The 20,953-nt window shown below is 43.5% G+C and overlaps 1 protein-coding gene across 6 annotated transcripts in view; it reads left to right on the forward strand.

Moving 5' to 3' along the window:
• The first annotated feature begins 57 nt into the window (after positions 1–57).
• sytl3 (synaptotagmin-like 3) overlaps positions 58–20,953 on the forward strand; it is an 85,133-nt gene continuing 64,237 nt past the window's right edge. For 2 of the 6 annotated variants that reach the window (XM_059986555.1, XM_059986559.1), the window contains exon 1: positions 17,602–17,777. The gene's annotated coding sequence lies outside the window, so the exon portion shown is untranslated. Of the gene's footprint in view, positions 549–8,999; positions 9,015–17,525; positions 17,545–17,587; positions 17,778–20,953 lie in introns of those variants that run through there. The other 4 variants (XM_059986556.1, XM_059986558.1, XM_059986557.1 and 1 more) reach the window with 4 other exon arrangements.

The following is a 20,953-nucleotide window of genomic DNA, read 5'->3' on the forward strand; positions in this document are numbered from 1 at the left end:
TGCCGCGTCACAGGGGGCGGGGCTGACCCTCACACGTCACAGAGTTCCTCAGTACTACCAGCACGAAGCAGGCCTTTCGGCTTACCATGCCGTGCCGAGCACCTCAGAACTACCTGGGCTTACCCACAGCCCTCCGTTTTTCCGAGCTCCATGTACCCATCCAGGAGTCTCTTAAAGGACCCTATCGTATCCGCCTCCACCATTCCACGCACTCACCACCCTCTGCGAAAAAACTTACCCCTGACATCTCCTCTGTACCTACTTCCAAACACCTTAAAACTATGCCCTGCCGCGTTAACCATTTCAGCCCTGGGGAAAACCCTCTGACTATCCACACGATCAATGCCTCTCATCATCTTATACACCTCTATCAGGTCACCTCTCATCCTCCGTCGCTCCAAGGAGAAAAGGCCGAGTTCATTCAACCTTTTCTCATAAGGCATGCTCCCCGATCCAGGCAACATCCTTCTAAATCTCCTCTGCACCCTTTCTATAGTTTCCACATCCTGTTGGCCCAGGGGCGGTAGAAGCCATCCCTGAGCCTGGTGGTAAGTGCTTTCAAGCGTTTATATCCTCTGCTTGTCGGGAAGGGGAAGAAGAGAGAATGTCTGTGGTGTTTGGGGTCTCCTGATTATTCTAGCTGTTTTACTGAAGCAGTAAGAAGTATAGACAGAGCTCATGGACAGGAAGCTGGTTTCACGATTTGCTGATATCCACAATTAACGTGGTCAGGTGCAGAACAGATGAGCAGCTTCAGGAAAATTGGACCATTTTGAATATTAATCCATACGGTTGCTCTTTCAGAGATATCAAAGTTTCCTTGTGAAATGGATATTAACTGAACACTTGGTGGTCAAAACCTTCATGGAACAGTATTGTCAACTGGATCTCAATCAGTTCTGTTGTGCATGGAATTAGTATTGGCCTTGCGTTGCTACTCCCGTTTCTCACTCAACAGGCTCAACTCTCACTTAGAGATGTAGGCAACACTAGGAAGGCCCTGCATGTATGGTTAAGGACATTATTATGGCTTGTTGACCATTTTTACCGATGGATCAAAAGTTAACTGGGAATATTGGTGTTGCATAACTCTGAGAGTTATCCGCAGAGTTGCATAACATCACTCTGTGGTGTGTAGATTTTGTCAGCACTATGAAACAGCTGGACACATTCTTTTACTGTGTGAGCCATCTAAGGTCGAAAGAAAGCATGCAGGCTGCACTACGAGCTTGGGGGTTGACAGTTTTCATTTAAAAACATTACCAAGTTATGGAGGTGACTTTAACTCACATTATTGCGGTTTTGGTCCCCTAATCTGAGGAAAGACATTCCTGCCATAGAGGGAGTACAGAGAAGGTTCACCAGATTGATTCCTGGGATGGCAGGACTTTCATATGAAGAAAGACTGGATCGACTAGGCTTATACTCACTGGAATTTAGAAGATTGGGGGGGGGGGATCTTATTGAAACATATAAAATTCTAAAGGGATTGGACAGGCTAGATTCAGGAAGATTGTTTCTGATGTTGGGGAAGTCCAGAACGAGGGGTCACAGTTTAAGGATAAAAGGGAAGCCTTTTAGGACCGAGATGAGGAGAAACTTCTTCACACAGAGAGTGGTGAATCTGTGGAATTCTCTGCCACAGGAAACAGTTGAGGCTGGTTCATTGGCTATATTTAAGAGGAAGTTAGATATGGCTCCTGTGGCTAAAGGGATCAGGGGGTATGGAGAGAAAGCAGGTACAGGGTTCTGAGTTGGATGATCAGCCATGATCATACTGAATGGCGGTGCAGGTTCGAAGGGCCGAATGGTCTACTCCTGCACCTAGTTTCTATGTTTCTATTGTCTCTCATTCTTTACAATCTATAGGGCTCTCTGGGGTAATTTAGTTTAATAATAAGTTAACTTATTATTATTTAATTATTTATAGTTTTATATTGCTATATTTCTTCACTATTCTTGGTTGGTGCGGCTGTAACGAAACCCAACTTCTCTTGGGATCAAAAAAGTATGTCTGACTGTTCATTTAGGGCAGGGGTCAGCAACCTTTACCACTGAAAGAGCCACTTGGACCCGTTTCCCACAGAAAAGAAAACACTGGGAGCCGCAAAACCCGTTTGACATTTAAAATGAAATAACACTGCATACAACGTTTTTTTTGCCTTTATGCTATGTATAAACAAACTATAATGTGTTGCATTTATGAAATTGATGAACTCCTGCAGAGAAAACGAAATTACATTTCTGCATGCAACAAAAACATTTTGAACTCCGAAAAAAAGACGTTGGGTTGAAAGTTACTTTTAAGTAAAATATTCAATGTCTATTTGAGTCCTTCTTGTATTTATGAAAAACGCCGAACTTAAATTTTCCGCCAGCAGCAAACCAAAAATAACGTCAGCCAGCTGTCATCCTGAAAAATGAAAGGACTATTTCACTGAACAATGAAAAAATATGAATATAAGTAAAATAATAGGCAATTAAAATATTTATCATACTTGGTTAATGGGATTTCTGCTCCTGGACCTCAGCGCACAGCGTCTGCACATCAGGGCTGTATGATGTCACCTTCATCTTTACACAGGATCGCAAGCTGTCATCTGTGAGGTTTTCAATATCACTCCATTTGTGTTTCTGAGCAAGAACGGCCTTCTGACGGGCAACATCTTCAAGGTCTGCTGTCAAGCGTCTAAACTTGGACACCCATATGTCTTTGTCGGCTATGTCGGCCAGTTCCATCTCAAGATCAGGTTGACTCACACCTGCCAATGCAGTCGTATTCAGTAGGGAAGGATCGATGCTTAAGGGAGTGACCGGGAAGGATAATGTGTTTTTTTCCTCTCTGAACTCACAGAAGCGTTTCCCAAACGATGTTTGCATTGCGATGATTGCAGAATGTAAATACTCCGAAATTATCATGTCGTGACCTTGTTTGAACTCTCTCAAATTGGGGAAGTGAGACAAAGTGCCTTTCTGTAAATCTCTGGCAAGCACTGTCAACTTGCGCTCGAATGCCAAAACATCCTCCAACATGTGCAGGGCTGTACGTCCTTTCCCCTGAAGAGCTGTGTTCAGCGTGTTCAGGTGCGCTGTCATGTCTACCATGAAGTGTAGCTTTTCCAGCCACTCTGGCTGTTCCAGCTCAGGAAAGGTGAGCCCTTTGCTGCCCAGGAAAGTTTTCACTTCTTCCAGACACGCGACAAAGCGTTTCAGCACCTTCCGTCTGGACAGCCAGCGATAAAAACACGTTGTAGCGGTGTCAGTAAACTGCAGTCAAAGATAGCTTTATTCGAACTAAACAGCCTTGCTTTTCAGCTTCCCTCAACCCAGCCCCCATGGACGCAGATGCTGCAAAAGACGCGTACTCACAAACCCCCGTAGGCTATCTCCCTTAGCCGGAATGCTGGCTAATTGTGAGCCGTTTTATGATGTGGCAGGAAATGTGTCGCTACACTTAGGTTGTACAAGATCACCATAATTACATTTCAAAAGCTAACAAACTAACATAAAATACATTTTAATTAAATACTGACCAATTATTTCCCAAAGCCACAGGGAGCCGCAGCACAGAGGTGAAAGAGCCACAAATGGCTCGGGAGCCGCAGGTTGCCGACCCCCGATTTAGGGGTTTCCTTTCCCAACTCTCTCCACCACACTCCAGTCCAGTAGGTGGCAGTGATGCACCTTTTAGTTGGACTACCAACTGCCATTCAAAGTCAGAAGGAAGAGGGCAGGGCAGTTGTCGTGGGACCATGGGGTGGGTGTTACGTCAGAGGAGGTAGGGCTGTTTGCTGATGTCTCTGATGGCAAAGCATGATGTTGTGGGAGTGTACGGTTCTGCTGTTGCCGGTTTACACTCTCGTTAACTTGCTTGCTTAGAACACGGAAGAGCAACAGGCTCTTTAGCCAATGATGTTGTGCCAAACTAATTGAGCTAATGACACCTAATCCTTTCTGCCTGCACGTAGGTACATATGGCGCCACTCTCTGTGTATTCATGCACTTGTCCAAGAGTGTCAAACATCTCTATCTGCCTCCAGAACCACTCCTTCAGTACATTCCAGATACCCACGACATTCTATGGAAAAAAACCTTACCCAACATAACTCCTTTGAAATGACTCCCTCATATACATCCCCTTTATAAATGGGACATTTCAAACCTTGGAGTTGTTTGACCTTGGGTTCTAACATTTTTCTGTCCTTCATTCTTTGGGATTTTTTCCTTCTGTTTCATGGATGTCTGAGAAGAGCAAGAATTTCAGGTTGTAAATGGAACCACTGAGCCATTGAAAAAGAAACAGCTGTCCATTATTCCTCTGACTCTCAAATATTTGTAAACTTCTATCAGGCCCCCCCCCCCCCCCCCAGCCACCACAGCTCCAGACACAAACAATCCTAGTTTGTCTAACTTCTTTTTGAGTATTGTACACAGTTTTAATCACCTTGTCATAAGAAAAATGTTATTAAACTAGAAAGACTACAGAAAAGATTTGCCAGGATGTTGCCTGGTCTTGGGGACCTGGGTTACCAGGAGGTATTGCATAGACTAAGATCTGAATCAGGTTTAATATCACTGACATAGGTCGTGAATTTTGTTGTCTTTGCAGCAGCAGTACAATGCAAAAGAGAATACAAAAAAACTGAATTACAGTTGATATATATATACATACACACACACATACTGTATATAAAATATTTCAATTAAATAGGTACTGCAAAATGAGAAATAAAAAAATGTATTGAAGAATTATTCATGGATTCAATTTCCATTCTGAAATCGGATGGCAGGGGGAAGAAGCTGTTCCTGATTCACTGAGTATGTGCCTTCAGGTTCTGTACCTCCTTCCTGATGGTAGCAATGAGAACAAGGCCTGACCTGTATGATGGGTGTCCTTAACGGTGGATGCCAGCTCTTTGAGGCATTGCTCCTTGACGATGTCCTGGAAACTACAGAGGCTGGTGCCCATGATGGGGTTGACTAAGTTTACAACTCTCTGCAGCTTATTTCAATCCTATGCAGTAGTTTCCACCCCCCCCCACCCCCACCAGAGACTGATGTAGCCAGTTAGAATGCTCTCCATGGAACATCTGTAGATATTTGTGAGACTCTTTGTTGATATACTAAATCTCCTCAAACTCCTAATGAAATGTAGCTGCTGTCAGGCCTTCTTTGTAGCTCTATCAATATGTCAGCTTCACGTTAGATTCTCAGAGATATTGACAGCCTGGAACTCCTGGGGACTGGTGAGTTTTCCCTCGTCTTACCCTTTCCGAAGTTCACAATCAGTTCTTTGGTCTTACTGACGTTGAGTGCAAGATTTTATTCCTTGGAATGTAGGAGATTGAGGAGTGACCTGATAGGGATAAGATCATGAAGGGCATAGAGAGGGTGAGTGCACATGGATATTTTCAGAAGGAGGGGGTGCTAAAAACAAGAGAGCATTGGTTTAATATCTGAGGTGACAGATTTAAAAGGGGCATCAGGGACAGCTGCCTCACACAATGGGTGATACGTATTTGGAAGGAGCAGCCAAAAAGAATTGTTGAGTGGGGCTCATTCGCAACATTGTAAAGCCATCTAGATATGGAATAGGAGAGGTTTTGAGGCCAAATGTGGGCAGATGGAACTAGTTTCCTTGCTGTACCAGTTCCCTTATAGCACATGGTCTTTAATCCAAACAGCATCTTCAACAGCATCTGTTCATCAATACTGTTTAGCGTCCTGCCATTTGTTCTATCCCTTTACGTTCAATCTGCCAATGTGCAACATTTCACACTTGGTTGGATTAAACTTCATCTGCCATTCGTCTGCCCCAATCTGCAACTCATCCATCTCCTGCAGTATTTTTTTGGCAAACTTTTATGCCATTCACAAAGCCAACAATCTGTGAGCTTACCAACTCACCCGTGCGTGCTTTCACCCAAGTCTGTGATATCACAAATGACAGAGATCCCAGTACAGGTCCCTGTGGAATACCACTCATTGTGGATCTTCAGCCAAAATAAGTCACACCAGTTGTCACTGTCTGTCTTCTACGGACAAGCCAATTCCTAATCCGAATCACCAAGTCATTCTGGATCACCCGCTCTTTGGCATTTTGTGGATAGAAGGAATAAACTTGCTAAGTTGTGCACATGTGGTTGTATTCATAATAATTGATCTTTCAATCCTGCCTTCACCGGTGTGTTACAAAAAGCCCCACTTCTCTGTTTTTTGCCCATCTTCCACAAGTTATTTAGTTTCCATAGTTCCTTATGACACAGAAGGAGGCCATTTCAGTCTACTGAGATCTCTGCTGGCATACAGAGCAATGCCTTTTCTTACTAATTTTTACCCTAACCTATTTCCCCACAATTTGATCCAATCCCCTCAGATTCTACACTCACCTGTACTCCAGTTGTAGTTTACAGCGGCTAACTAACTTACGAAGTGCAAGAAAACATTTCAGAGTGTTCTTCGATCAAGAATAGAAGTCTTGGTTGATTTATCCTTCCCAATCTTGCACTTTCTAGTGATTAGCTGTACTCTGCAACATCGAATGTCTGAGTTGACAGAAATATCTGATGAAAGGCAGTTGGATAAGCTGGGCTTGTAACCAATGACGTGTAAGAATGGTTGGTAAATTAAAAGATCCAATAGGACCATTTGACAATTAAGCAGAATTAGGCCATTTGGCCCCTCAAGTCTGCTCTGCCATTTGAACATGCTGATCCATTTCTCTCTCAACCTCATCCCTCTGCTTTTTCAGCAAAACTGTTCACTCCTTGGCTTATCAAGAATCTATCAACCTCAGCCTTAAATATACTCAATGGCTATTTGCAATTTTCTAGTCCAGTAGATCTATGCTAGAATCTAGTGAGTCTTGAAAGATCAATTCTAATGCCTCAGCAATCTCTTCAGATACCTCTTTCAGAATCCTGGGGTGGAAGTCCATCTGATCCAGGTGACATAAGTACCTTCAGAACTTGCAGCTTCTAAAGGATCTTCAACTTAGTAATAGCAAGTGTACTCACTTCTGCCCCTGACACTCTCGAACATCTGCCACACCACAGTAAAGTCTGACGCAAAGTACTTTTACAGTTTATCTACCTTCCTTGTCCCCCATTGGTATCCTTTTTATTATTATTGGCTAGCTTACCCTCATATTTCATCATTTCATTCTTTATGGCTTTTTCAGTTGCCTTCTTTTAGTTCAAAAAAAAAATTCCCAATCCTCTATCTTCCCACTTTTACTCAATTTTTATACCCTCTCTTTTGCTTTTATGTTGACTTTTAATTCCCTTATCAACTCTGGTTGTGTTTTCCTGCTTTTAAAATACTTCTTTTTTGGGGCATACCGATCCTGTGCCTTCTGAATTGCTTCCAAAAACCCCAGCCATTGCTGCTCTGCCATCATTCCTGCTAGTGTTCCCTTCCAGTCAACTTTGGCCAGTTCCTCTCTCATGCCTCTGTATTTCCTTTAGGTCCTGAGATTTCCTGACAGGCTTCATGCGGAGTGTATAATTGTGGGATAGTGTCGAATTGATAAATGAAAGGGCACTCATTTAAGACAGTTATTTCTCTGAGGGACAGGAGTCCAAGTGTAATGGAAGTAAATTCAACATCTCTTCCTCCAGAAGCTACCTGACCTCCTGAGTGCTTCCAGCAGTTTCTGATTTTGTATCCGATTTCAGAAGTAGATTGATCTTAGAGTAGGTTAAAAGGTTGGCACAACATTGTGGCTGAAGAGTCTGTACAGGACTGTACTGTGCTGTCCTTGTTCCATGTTTTACTTCTACCATGTGTGTGTTTTTTACATTTTCACAGCCTCTGTCTATCCTGGCTTCCAGCCTTTCAGTGCATTCAGTAAAAGGATTCTGGGATTCACTCCATGAAATCCATCTTTCCCAATCCCCCCACTATCTAAACATGGCATCCGTTTTTATTGTTCTCTCTGTGTGTGAAGGTTCCCATGGTGATGGCATCTTACAAAAGGTGGTAACAATGAAATATTAACCACATTGCTGCAGGTGTCATATATTTTGAGAAAAAAACTTGACCCATGCAGCATCTATTGGGAAAAGTGGCAGGAAGAGACCTGCTAAAGGGAATGGAACATTTTAAGGTCCTTCTGCAAGAACATGTATCACCCTTGATGAAATTAATTAATACGTCGAGCAGTTATGCTGTCTGTTTACTGGGAAAGAAGACTTTTTTTAGTTACCCATGACCAGAATAATCTGCAGAGTTACGATATGTCTGGGGATTATTACCCAGAATGCAGAGAGCGAAGAAGCAATGGTATCCTCCGGGTACGTAGTGTGAGCTGGCGTTCTACAGAAGAACACGTGGCCCTAGAAATGTGGAGGGCAGTCTGCTTGTGAGTAGTCCTTAAATTTCATACTTCTGGAAACAAATAGAATGAAGGTTGATATTAGTCTTTCATACAAACTTGCTGGCAGTAGCAGTTTAAAGCAGCAGATCATTTGTCAGTGTGTGTCGGGGACATTCCCTGAGGAGAGCAGCTTCATTTGAAGATGTTAAGCTTTAATGGCAGTTGTTGAGAGCACAGTTGAGGCGTGTTAACTCTTCTAATTTTACTTATTTCTGTATTCCGCCATCAATGGTTTACTTTCTCATTTTAAAAATGTCCTTGATTTAAGTAATTTGTTTGTCTGGAGGTAACAGGTGACAGTAACTTCATTATGAAAAGTCCCATGAGAGGTACAGGCCTACTTGACTCTAATTGCAAGTGAAGGGCCACTGGGGAGAGATTGGACTGTTCTCAGTCTGTTAACCTGGATAGCAAGCTGGGTGGAATTATGTCTGATCTTGCCTCTGTCTGATGAAACTTTTTTATTGCCTGTCAACATTGAAGTTAGGTATATTGTGAAATAATTGGGTTAAGAAATTATGTTTTGGGAAAGATTCAGCAGAACCTTTGGAAACTGATGCAACAAACAATCTGCTGGTGGAGGAACTCAGTGGGTCAGGCAGCATCTACGGACGGAAATGAACTGTCAACTCTTCAGGTCAGGACTCTGTATTAGAACTAGAGATGAGTTCTTTTGTCTCCTCTGGAAGCTCAATGTTCAATCAAGACATTTCCTCAAAGGCAGTCAATTAATTTACATGATTAAAAGGGAGAAAATGTAAATAATTATACTTATATGCTTTATTATAATTGGCTTTACTTTATCACATTAACTTTCATGATGCAAGGTAACAAGAGAATTATGATTGTGGAAATGAATTGTTGCTTCAGTATTTGTATGCAATGGACCTTCAGCTGACTGTAGAGTACCGTTCAGTTGTATGGTTCAGAAATGTCAGATTGAGTCATATCTCTGAACTTTGACACTTGCTGGCTGGAGTTGGTGCAACTCCCCAGTGTTCGCTTGGCAGAAGGCAAGCTGTGTTGTATTTGCCTGCAGAGTGCTGCAACATTCATGGACTCAGGGCTTTTTTTTTTGTGTGACTGCATTTCACTGATCTCTTGTATGTTCCTTGTACTGTGTGTGACTGCTGGTACTGTGTTTTGCACCTCAGCCCCAGAGGAACGCTGTTTCATTTGGGTGTATTTATGGGTATTCACGAATGGTTGAACGACAATTAATTTTGAACTTCAACTTTAAAAACTCCGTAACACTGGTTCGACGTGACCTACCATGCACCATGCCACATCGACTTACCACTCACAAAGCCCACTGACTATCCCTAATCAGTCCCTGTCTATCCAAATATTCCGGACCATTAGAATACCTACCAATAACTTTAAAAACTACCGATGGTTCATAGTTCAAGTTTACTTGTCAGGCTCACTGGCTCACCAAACTAAAACTTGCTGACTTATTCTTATAGCCTTTATTTAACAATGGAACAACATCAACTGTCCTCCCAAATCCGGCACATCACCGGTGGCTAAGGTCATTTTAAAGTTCTCCACTGGGGCCCATGAAATCTCTGCGCTGGTTTCCCACCATGTCCCAGGGAATCTCTGCGCTGGTTTCCCACCATGTCCCAGGGAATCTCTGCGCTGGTTTCCCACCATGTCCCAGGGAATCTCTGCGCTGGTTTCCCACCATGTCCCAGGGAATCTCTTGCCAAGCCCTGTGGATTTATCCACCCGAATTTGCCTCACGACAGCAAACATCTACTTCTCTGTAATCTGTATACGGTCCCTGTGGTTTTGCCTCGCTTCTACAGACTATCTCCCGTGCAAATACAGATGCAATAAATCCATTTAAGATCACCCCAACCCTTTCAACTCCACGCATAGATTACCACTCTGATCTTTAAGAGGACCAGTTTTGTCCCTTGCTATGTAATATTTCTGTAGAGATCTTTGGAATTCTCTAGAGCAACCACATCCCTCCTTTTGAACATGGATCTCTGGTCCTCCTGAGTGATGCTCTAAAATTGCTAATGAAAATTGTTTTCACTGCAATTAACTAATTTGATTTGTAATTTTAAATAGATCTGAATAATTTTGCAGTCATTGTCACTACTTTGAATTTGTAGATCCTATTTTCCTTATTATTATAAGTTTTATATTAATTATAAGCATAATAACCATATAACAGTTACATCACGGAAACAGGCCATCTCGGCCCTTCTAGTCCGTGCCGACACTTACACTCACCTAGTCCCACTGGCCCGCACTCAGCCCATAACCCTCCATTCCTTTCCTATCCATATACCTATCCAATTTTACTTTAAATGACAATACCGAACCTGCCTCTACCACTTCTACTGGAAGCTCATTCCACACAGCTACCACTCTCTGAGTAAAGAAATTCCCTCTCATGTTACCCTTAAACTTTTACCCTCTAACTCTCAACTCGTGTCCTCTTGTTTGAATCTCCCCTACTCTCAATGGAAAAAGCCTATCCATGTCAACTCGACCTAACCCCCTCATTATTTTAAATACCTCTATCAAGTCCCCCCTCAACCTTCTATGCTCCAAAAAATAAAGACCTAACTTGATCAACCTTTCCCTGTAACTTAGGTGCTGAAACCCAGGTAACATTCTAGTAAATCTTCTCTGTAGTCTCTCTATTTTGTTGACATCTTTCCTATAATTTGGTGACCAGAACTGTACACAATACTCCAAATTTGGCCTTACCAATGCCTTGTACAATTTTAACATTACATCCTATATTCAATGCTCTGATTTATAAAGGCTAGCATACCAAAAGCTTTCTTCACCACCCTATCCACATGAGATTCCACCTTCAGGGAACGATGCACTATTATTCCTAGATCACTCTGTTCTACTGCATTCTTCAATGCCCTACCATTTACCATGTATGTCCTATTTGGATTATTCCTACCAAAATGTCGCACCTCACACTTATCAGCATTAAACTCCATCAGCCATCATTCAGCCCACACTTCTAACTGGCCTAAATCTCTCTGCAAGCTTTGAAAACCTACTTCATTACCACAATGCCACCTGTCTTAGTATCATCTGCATACTTACTAATCCAATTTACCACCCCATCATCCAGATCATTAATGTAAATGACAAACAACATTGGACCCAGTACAGATCCCTGAGGCACACCACTAGTCACCGGCCTCCAACCTGACAAACAGTTATCCACCACTACTCTCTGGCATCTCCCATCTAGCCACTGTTGAATCCATTTTACTACTTCAATATTAATACCTAACAATTGAACCTTCCTAACTAACCTTCCGTGCAGAACCTTGTCAAAGGCCTTACTGAAGTCCATATAGATGATATCCACTGCTTTACCCTCGTCAACTTTCCTCATAACCTCTTCAAAAAATTCAATAAGATTTGTCAAACATGACCTTCCACACACAAATCCATGCTGACTATTCCTAATCAGACCCTGTCTATCCAGATAATTATATATACCATCTCTAAGAGTACTTTCCATTAATTTACCCACCACTGACGTCAAACTGACAGGCCTATAATTGCTAGGTTTACTCTTAGAACCCTTTTTAAACAATGGAACCACATGAGCAATACGCCAATCCTCCGGCACCATCCCTGTTTCTAATGACATTTGAACCATTTCTGTCAGAGCCCCTGCTATTTCTACACCAACTTCCCTCAAGGTCCTCGGGAATATCCTGTCAGGACCCGGAGATTTATCCATTTTTATATTCCTTAAAAGTGCCAGTATCTCCTCCTCTTTAATTGTCATTGTTTCCATAACTTCCCTACTTGTTTCCCTTACCTTACACAATTCAATATCCTTCTCCTTAGTGAATACCGAAGAAAAGGAATTGTTCAAAATCTCCCCCATCTCTTTCGGCTCCACACATAGCTGTCCACTCTGATTCTCTAAGGCAGGGGTCGGCAACGTTTACCACTGAAAGAGCCAATATGGACCCATTTCCCACAGAAAAGAAAACACTGGGAGCCACAAAATGAAATAACACTGCATACAACGGTTTTTTTTTGCCTTTATGCTATGTATAAACAAACTATAATGTGTTGCATTTATGAAATTGATGAACTCCTGCAGAGAAAACGAAATTACATTTCTGCATGCAACAAAAACATTTTGAACTCCGAAAAAAAAGACGTTGGGTTGAAGGTTACTCCATAGTTAGCCTACCTTGGATCGAAGAATTAAAAGAAAGCGCGCACTGGCGGGTGTCAGGCATTGGCAGTTGTGATGTATATTAATAGCGATAAAAAAACACGTTGTAGCGGTGTAGCGCTACACGCAGCGCTAAAATAAAGACTGCAGTCAAAGGTAACTTTATTCGAACTAAACAGCCTTGCTTTAAAGCCTCCCTCAACCCACCCCCCGTGGGCGCGGATGCTCCAAAAGACACGTACTCACAAACCCCCGTAGGCTATCTCCCTTAGCCTGAACGCTGGCTAATTGTGAGCCGGTTCGGATGTGCCAGGAAACGGTGTCTCCGCAAAGTTTTCAGATTGTACAAGATCACCATAATCTTCAAATTTCGAATTACATTTCAAAAGCTAACAAACCACGGGGAGCCGCATCACAGAGATCAAAGAGCCGCATGTGGCTCTGGAGCCGCAGGTTGCCGACCTCTGCTCTAAGGGGCCAATTTTATCCCTCGCTATCCTTTTGCTATTAATATAACTGTAGAAACCCTTTGGATTTATTTTCACCTTATTTGCCAAAGCAACCTCGTAACTTTTAGCTTTTCTAATTTCTTTCTTAAGATTCTTTTTACATTCTTTATATTCCTCGAGCACCTCATTTACTCCATGCTGCCTATATTTATTGTAGATCTCTCTCTTTTTCCGAACCAAGTTTCCAATATCCCTTGAAAACCATGGCGCTCTCAAACTTTTAACCTTTCCTTTCAACCTAACAGGAACGTAAAGATTCTGTACCCTCAAAATTTCACCTTTAAATGACCTCCATTTCTCTATTACATCCTTCCTATAAAGCAAATTGTCACAGTCCACTCCTTCTAAATCCTTTTGCATCCCTCAAAGTTAGCCTTTCTCCAATCAAAAATCTCAACCCTGGGTCCAGTCCTATCCTTCTCCATAATTATATTGAAACTAATGGCATTGTGATCACTGGACCTAAAGTGCTCCCCAACACATACCTCTGTCACCTGACCTATCTCATTCCCTAACAGGAGATCCAACATTGCCCCTTCTCTAGTTGGTTCCTCTATGTATTGCTGCAAAAAACTATCCTGCACACATTTTACAAACCCCAAACCATCCATCCCTTTTACAGAATGGGCTTCCCAGTCTATGTGTGGAAAATTAAAATCTCCCACAATCACAACCTTGTGCTTACTACAAATATCTGCTATCTCCTTACAAATTTGCTCCTCCAATTCTCGCTCCCCATTAGGTGGTCTATAATACACCTGTGTAAGTGTTACTACACCTTTCACATTCCTCAATTCCACCCAAATAGTCTCCCTAGACGAGCCCTCTAATCAATCCTGCCAGAGCACCACTGTAATATTTTCTCTGACAAGCAATGCAACACCTCCTCCTCTTGTCCCTCCGTTTCTATCACACCTGAAGCAACGAAATCCAGGAATATTTAGTTGCCAATCACACCCCTCCTGCAACCATGTTTCACTAATAGCTACAACATCATATTTCCAGGTATCAATCCATGCTCGAAGCTCATCCACCTTTCTGAGAATGCTCCTAGCATTAAAATAGATGCATTTAAGAAACTGTCCACCTCTTCCTCTCTGTTTATCCCTAATGATGTGATCAACTTTGTTATCTTTTTCTTCCTTCTCCCCTACATCTTCGGTCTGAGTGCTCCCCTTCTCTATCACCTGCCTATCCTCCCTCACACACTGTCTACTAGCTTTCTCTATTTGTGAACTAACCCCTCTCCCCTAGTCTCTTCAAATTGATTCCCACCCCCCCCCCCAACCATTCTAGTTTAAAATCTCCCCAGAAGCCTTCGCAAATCTCCCGGCCAGGATATTGGTCCCCCTAGGATTCAAGTGCAACCCATCCTTTTTGTACAGGTCACACCTGCCCCAAAAGAGGTCCCAATGATCCAGAAACTTGAATCCCTGCCCCCTGCTTCAATCCCTCAACCACGTATTTATCCTCCACTTCATTCCATTCCTACTCTAACTGTCACGTGGCCCAGGCAGTAATCCTGAGATTACTACCTTTGCGGTCCTTCTTCTCAACTCCCCTCCTAACTTCCTATATTCTCCTTTCAGGACCTCTTCCCTTTTCCTACCTATGTCATTGTTACCAATATGTACCACGACCTCTGGCTCCTCACCCTCCCACTTCAGGATATCTTGGACGTGTTCAGAAACATCCCGAACCCTGGCACCAGGGAGGCAAATTACCATCCGGGTCTCCTGATTGCGTCCACAGAATCGCCTATCTGACCCCCTAACTATCGAGTCCCCTATTACTACTGCCTTCCTCTTCCTTTCCCTACCCTTCTGAGCCACAGGGCTGGACTCTGTGCTGGAGGCACGGCCACTGTTGCTTCCCCCAGGTAGGCTGTTCCCCCCCCCCCCACAACAGTACTCAAATAGGAGTACTTATTGTTGAAGGGTACAGCCACTGGGGTATTCTCTAGTACCTGACTCTTTCCCTTTCCCCTCCTAACCGTGACCCACTTGTCTGCCTCCCGTGGCCCTGGTGTGACCACCTGCCTGTAACTCCTCTCTATCAACTCCTCACTCTCCCTGACCAGACGAAGGTCATCGAGCTGCAGTTCCAGTTCCCTAACGCGGTCCCTTAGGAGCTGCAGCTCGGCGCACCTGGCACAGATGTGGACGTCCAGGAGGCTAGGAGACTCCAGGACCTCCCACATCTGACACTGAGAACAACAAGCTGCCCTCACACTCATACTTCCCCTTTCCTCAAATAACAGGAAAAACTGAAACCCAAACCTACCTTGCCTCGCCCGTTTCCACCAAAGCCTGTTGAGCCAAAGCCCTTAAACCTTCACTCTGCTCCCGGCTTACTCCACTGCCCGCTGTATAAGGCTGTGTCCTTTTAAAATCTTCCCCGCTTCACTGCCCGCTGTCACACGCCTGTGCAGTCCCTCCTCTCTTAACTCCAATGAGCATAAGAAAAATTCAAGATGGCTCCCGCCACACTCCCGTTCTGATCCTCCGACACCCTTCTCCAAATGAAAACCGATTCAGGATTTCTGCCCTTTTAAAATCTTCTCCACTTCACTCCCACCGTCACACACCTGTGCAGTCCCACCTCTCTTAACTCCGATGAGAATACGAAAAATTCAAGATGGCTCCCGCCGCACTCCCATTCTGATCCTCCGACTCCCTTCTCCAAACTTATTTATAGTTTTTATGTAATGGTCAGAAAGGGAGAGTGTGCACTGGGGATGTGGTCTGAGAGTCAGGTAAGGAGGGGTGGCAGTAGACACCCAAAAATGTTTGGGAACCACTGCTATAGAGTGGTCTCCCCCTACTTGTTCTACCTATTGGGCCTCCCTGGATGATCACAGAAGAATGTCATCTTTGAGAACTGCTATTGTGTCCTACATTATCAAAGAGGCAGCAGCCCCTCTTTGCTTAACTGTACTTCTGTCAAGCCTGTACCATCCCTACCACTTTCTCAGCCATGCTTCAGTTTTGCCAATAACAACACAACCTCAGTGCTAAACTGCACTCTGCGTTTGTGAACCCGACCTGGTTAAGCCTTGTGCATTAAAATAAATTCATTTTTACTGAGTTGTTACTCTGCCACTGGCTACCCTGATTACCTTGCTCCTGCTGGCTACTGATATATCCCAAGATCTGCTCCCGCTCAGAGTCCCAGCCCCCAGCCCTGCAAGTACATGGGTCTCCCTCCGACTCAAGTGCAATCCCTCCCTCTCGTACAGGTCGCCTCTGGCTCAGAAGGGACCCCAGTGATTCAACATTTTGAATGTCTGTTTCCTGCAGCAGCTCTTGAGCCACAGATACATCTGGCCTGTCCTTCTATTTCTGACTTTGCAAATATGTGCCATAGGCAGTGCTACCACAAGAAGGTATCAACCTTCATCAAAGATCCCACCACCAGGGCCGTGTCATCTTCCATCAGGCAGGAGAGTTGAAGCCTGAAATCACTCACCACCATGTTCAGGAGCGGCAATTCTGCACACCTTCATCCTTCAGATTGACATCTGATCTCTAATCGTCCTCTTGTCTTCCAGGAGCGAGGCTGTCTTTCCCAACCCCTTCAGGTTTTTTCGGAAAAGTCACTTATCTTTTGCTCCTCTGTTTCCACCTTTCTGTTGGAGCTCAAGTCCTTGCTTCTGGCCTGAATAAGGTGCACTGCTTCTTCTTTGAAGACACCCTGTCAGCACAAAGTTGAAAGTAAATTTTAAATTTTATTGTCAAGTACATACACAGTATGTCACCACACACAATCTTAAGATTCATCTTCCTGTTTGGCATACTCAGCAAATCTATAGAACAGTAACTGGAACAAGATCAACCGGAGTGCAGAAGATAACAAACAGTGCAAATGCAAATATATTTAAATAGTAATAGATAACAGGAACACGAAGTAAGATGAAGAGTCCTTAAAGTGAGATCATTGATTCTGGTAACATCTCATTAAACAAAACAGAATTAAGTAACGGTCCTTTGTACAGGCAGCAGGGTGGTTTCCTGGACTCCATTAACACTGTGTTAGTTGGATGTGGCGTGGGTTGTCAGGCCAAGCTCTGATCAACATTGTGCGAGGATTGACTTCATCAGTGTGTCTGCCTGCATCCCTCCAGTATGTACAGGCAGCCTGACCTATTTGCCATCACAGGCAGTGCACTCTGAGAGAATGCTGATGTCCAGAGCACTGAAGGATAGGCAGCGTTTGGCAAATTGCTTCTCAACTGACTTGAACTGGACATCCAAGAGCAAGAAGAGAGGGGTGTTCCTGTATGAAGCCCCCTCTGCATATTGCAACAGTGCTGTGGATGGTTTATTTTAAAGCAATTTGCAGCTTTTGATGACATCAGTACTCTTTATCATGATATTAGTGCTGTGGTTTGTGGTTTCAACTATTAACTGAGAGCATACTTGCAAACGGAAATGAATAAGGTGAAGTCTCTGATCTGTTCATAGTGAACGGTAAGTTCTGCATCTTGTGTCTCTGTTGTGGAGTTTCAGAAAATGATGTGTTGTGCTTTTTTGGAGGAAAATTAGCTGCTGCAACTAGACTGTAGTGAGGCTTTGAAGCAGGCATGTTTAGCTAAATAAACCTCCAGCACTCGTCGCTGGAAAGTTTCTGTCTGTTGGAAAGATTACTGATCACTATGGTGAAGTCATTACTAGCTGCAATGTGCTATCCAAGTCACTTCAAGGTAGGTGGAAGAAACTTCATTTTATGAAAGAAGAAGCAAAACTAACTTGCCATGTTGGTAATAGTGGTGTGAGGGTCAGGTGTGCCATGCACAATTGGTGACAGTGATGTGAGAGATGTGTGGTCCATGCACAATTGTAACATGGGGTGAGAGTTGTGTGTACCTGGCACTAACGGTGACTGTGGTGTGAGAGACTGGTGTATCTTACCCTATTGGTGACTGTGGTGTGAGAGTCGATGTCCTTTGCTCAATTGTGACATGGTGTGAGAAATGGGTTGCTTTGCACTATTGGTGATAGTGGTGTGAGAGGATGGACATTTCACTATTGTGATATAGTGTGATAGAAATGTGTATCTTGCACTACTAGTGACAGTGATGTGAGGGACGATGTACCTTGCATGTTTGTGACATGGTGAGAGAGATGGGTGTACCTTGCACTTTTAATGATAGTGGTACGAGAGACGATGGACCTTTCATGCTTATGACATGGTGTGCAGGATGGGTGTATCTTGCAGAATTGGTGATAGTGGTGTGAGGGAGGATGTAGTTTTCACCATTGGTGACAATGTTATGAGGGTCAGTTGTATCTGGTACGATGGTGACAATGGGTGAGGAATATGTATGCCTTGCTTGCTTTGAGCATGGGTGAAGCAGGAACTCCGAATGATGCATTAGACCAACTGGAAAAGTTGGCCAAGGAATGGCGGCTGGAATATAACAGGGCCTCAGCAAAACAACGTACTTTGGGAAGTTAAACCAGGATGGGAGTTACACAGTGAATGACGAGGTCTTGAAGAGAATTGTGGAAAAGGGAGATTTCCCAGTACAAGTAGGTTGTTACCTGAAAGAGGCATCAGAGATAGACAAGGTGAAGAGGACGGTGTTGGGTACACTGGCCTTTATCAGACAGAGCACTGAGGACTGAATCTGGGACTTAATGTTTCACTGATACAAGTATCTTACAGAGGTTTATGAAATCAGGTGGGTCATAGATAAGCTGGATGGTCCACTTTGACAAGTGTATAGAGCCATTTGTAACTGGTCCCAAAATCTTGATCTGTGAGATGACAGACTTGCATCACTGGGACAAGAGCACTATTAGCTGCACCACTCTGGAGCCCATTCATTGTCCCACAGATTATTATGGAATGCGAAATCTTTGCATCCTCACTGGCTACAGCAGTAAAAATGATGAGCAGAGGGTGACAAATGTTATCCCTTTGAGCAAGAAAGGTAATCGTGGTAACTGTGGAAATTATGGACTAGTGAGTCTTCCAACTGTTGTGGGCAAATGATTATAGTGTCACAGTGTGTGCTTGCAGTACCAGCCCCTACAACAGGCTCTCTCTGTCACACCACTGCATTGACAACGACTCGACCTCAGGAGCGGAGAGTGACAGATTCCCCATGAAGAGATGGGAATAGGGGAATACTAACAGAGCAGTGGGGGAATGACTGAGCGACCCTGTAAGACAATTCATTCTCTCTAACACAATGGCTACACTTCGGCACTAAATGAGAGTCCCCTTTAAATAATCATAAAATGTGGGAAACCAGTGCCAGTCACTATTAACTGAGATTAATCAGAAAGTAAAGGGCTTAATGATTCTTGTTAAGACGACAATTAATAAGTACAGGAGTCTGAGAAACCTGGAAGCCCAACACTCAATGGCAAGCTGCAGAGGCCCGCAGATAGAGGGCTCTTCAGACAGCAGCTGTGAGCTCATGGGGAAGGTTAGTGTGATTTGGGACAATCAGCATAGCTTTGTCAGGGGCAAGTCAAGCCTCACAAACCTGAATAACCTTTTCAAGGAAATAGCAAAACAAATTGATGAAGGTAGAGCTGTTCATGGATTTTAGTAAGACATTCAAAAAGGTTGCCCATGATATGTGCATTCAGCAAATCAGGAGGCATGAGGTCCAGGGAAACCTGGCTGCAAGGATTCAGAATTTGCTTGTCCACAGAAGGCACAGGCTGGTGATTGACGGAGTGTATACTGCTGGGACCTGTTGGTGTTCTGTACTGGGACCCATGTTCTTTGTGAATTTTATAAATGACTTGGATGAGGAATTGGATGGGTTAGCAAGTTTATAGATGACATGAAGGTTGCTGGCATAGTGGATATTGTGGAAGTTAAAAATAAAAGAGAAATGAGAGTGGACGTAGGACTGCTAGAAAATGAGGCAGGAGAAATAATAAGCGGGGGACAAGGAAATCGCTGATGAACTAAATGAGTATTTTGCATCAGTCTTCACTGTGGAAGAGTAGTAGTATGTCTGATGTGTGTGAAGGAAGAGAAGTGGGTGCAGTTACTGTTACAAGACAGAAGGTGCTCAAAAAGATAAAAGACTGAAAGATACATAAGTCACCCAGACCAGAGGAACAGCACACGAGGGTTCTGAAAGAGATAGCGTTAGAGATTGTGCTGGCACTAGAAATGATCTTTCAAAAATTGTTGGACTCTGGCATGGTGCCAAAGGACTGGAAAATTGCAGATGTCACTTCACCCTTTAAGAAAGGAGGAAGGCAGCAGAAACGGAATTATAGACCAGTTACCCTGACCTTGGTGGTTGGGAAGATGTTGGAGTCAATTGTTAAGGATGAGTTGATGGAGAACTTGGAGACACAGGACATGATAGTACAAAGTCAGCATGGTTTCCTTCAGGGAAAGTCCTTCCTGCTGAACCTGCCGGAATTCTTTGAGGAGAGTACAAGTAAGATAGATAAAGGGGATGTAATGGATGTTGTATGTTTGGACTTTCAGAAGGCCCTTGACAAGGTGCCTCACATGAGGCTGCTTACCATGTTAAGAGCCCATGGTATTACAGGAAAGTTACTAACGTGGCTAGAGCATTGGCTGATTGGTAGGAGGCAGTGAGTGCAAATAAAAGGATCCTTTTCTGGTTGGCTGCCAGTGACTAGTGATGTTCAGCAGGGATCACTTCTTTTTATGCTGTATATAAATTACTTAAATGATGGAATAGAGGGCTTAGTTGCCAAGTTTGCAGATGATATGAAGAGTGGTGGAAGGGCAGATAGAGTTGAGGAAACAGGTAGAATGCAGAAGGACTTGGACAGATTAGGGGAATGGGCAAGAAAGTGGCAAATGAAATACAACATTGGAAAATGCATGGTCATGCACTTTGGTAGTAGAAATAAGTGTGCAGACTATTTT

Source organism: Hypanus sabinus, chromosome 12 (genome assembly GCF_030144855.1).
Source record: "Hypanus sabinus isolate sHypSab1 chromosome 12, sHypSab1.hap1, whole genome shotgun sequence".
Lineage (NCBI taxonomy): Eukaryota > Metazoa > Chordata > Chondrichthyes > Myliobatiformes > Dasyatidae > Hypanus > Hypanus sabinus.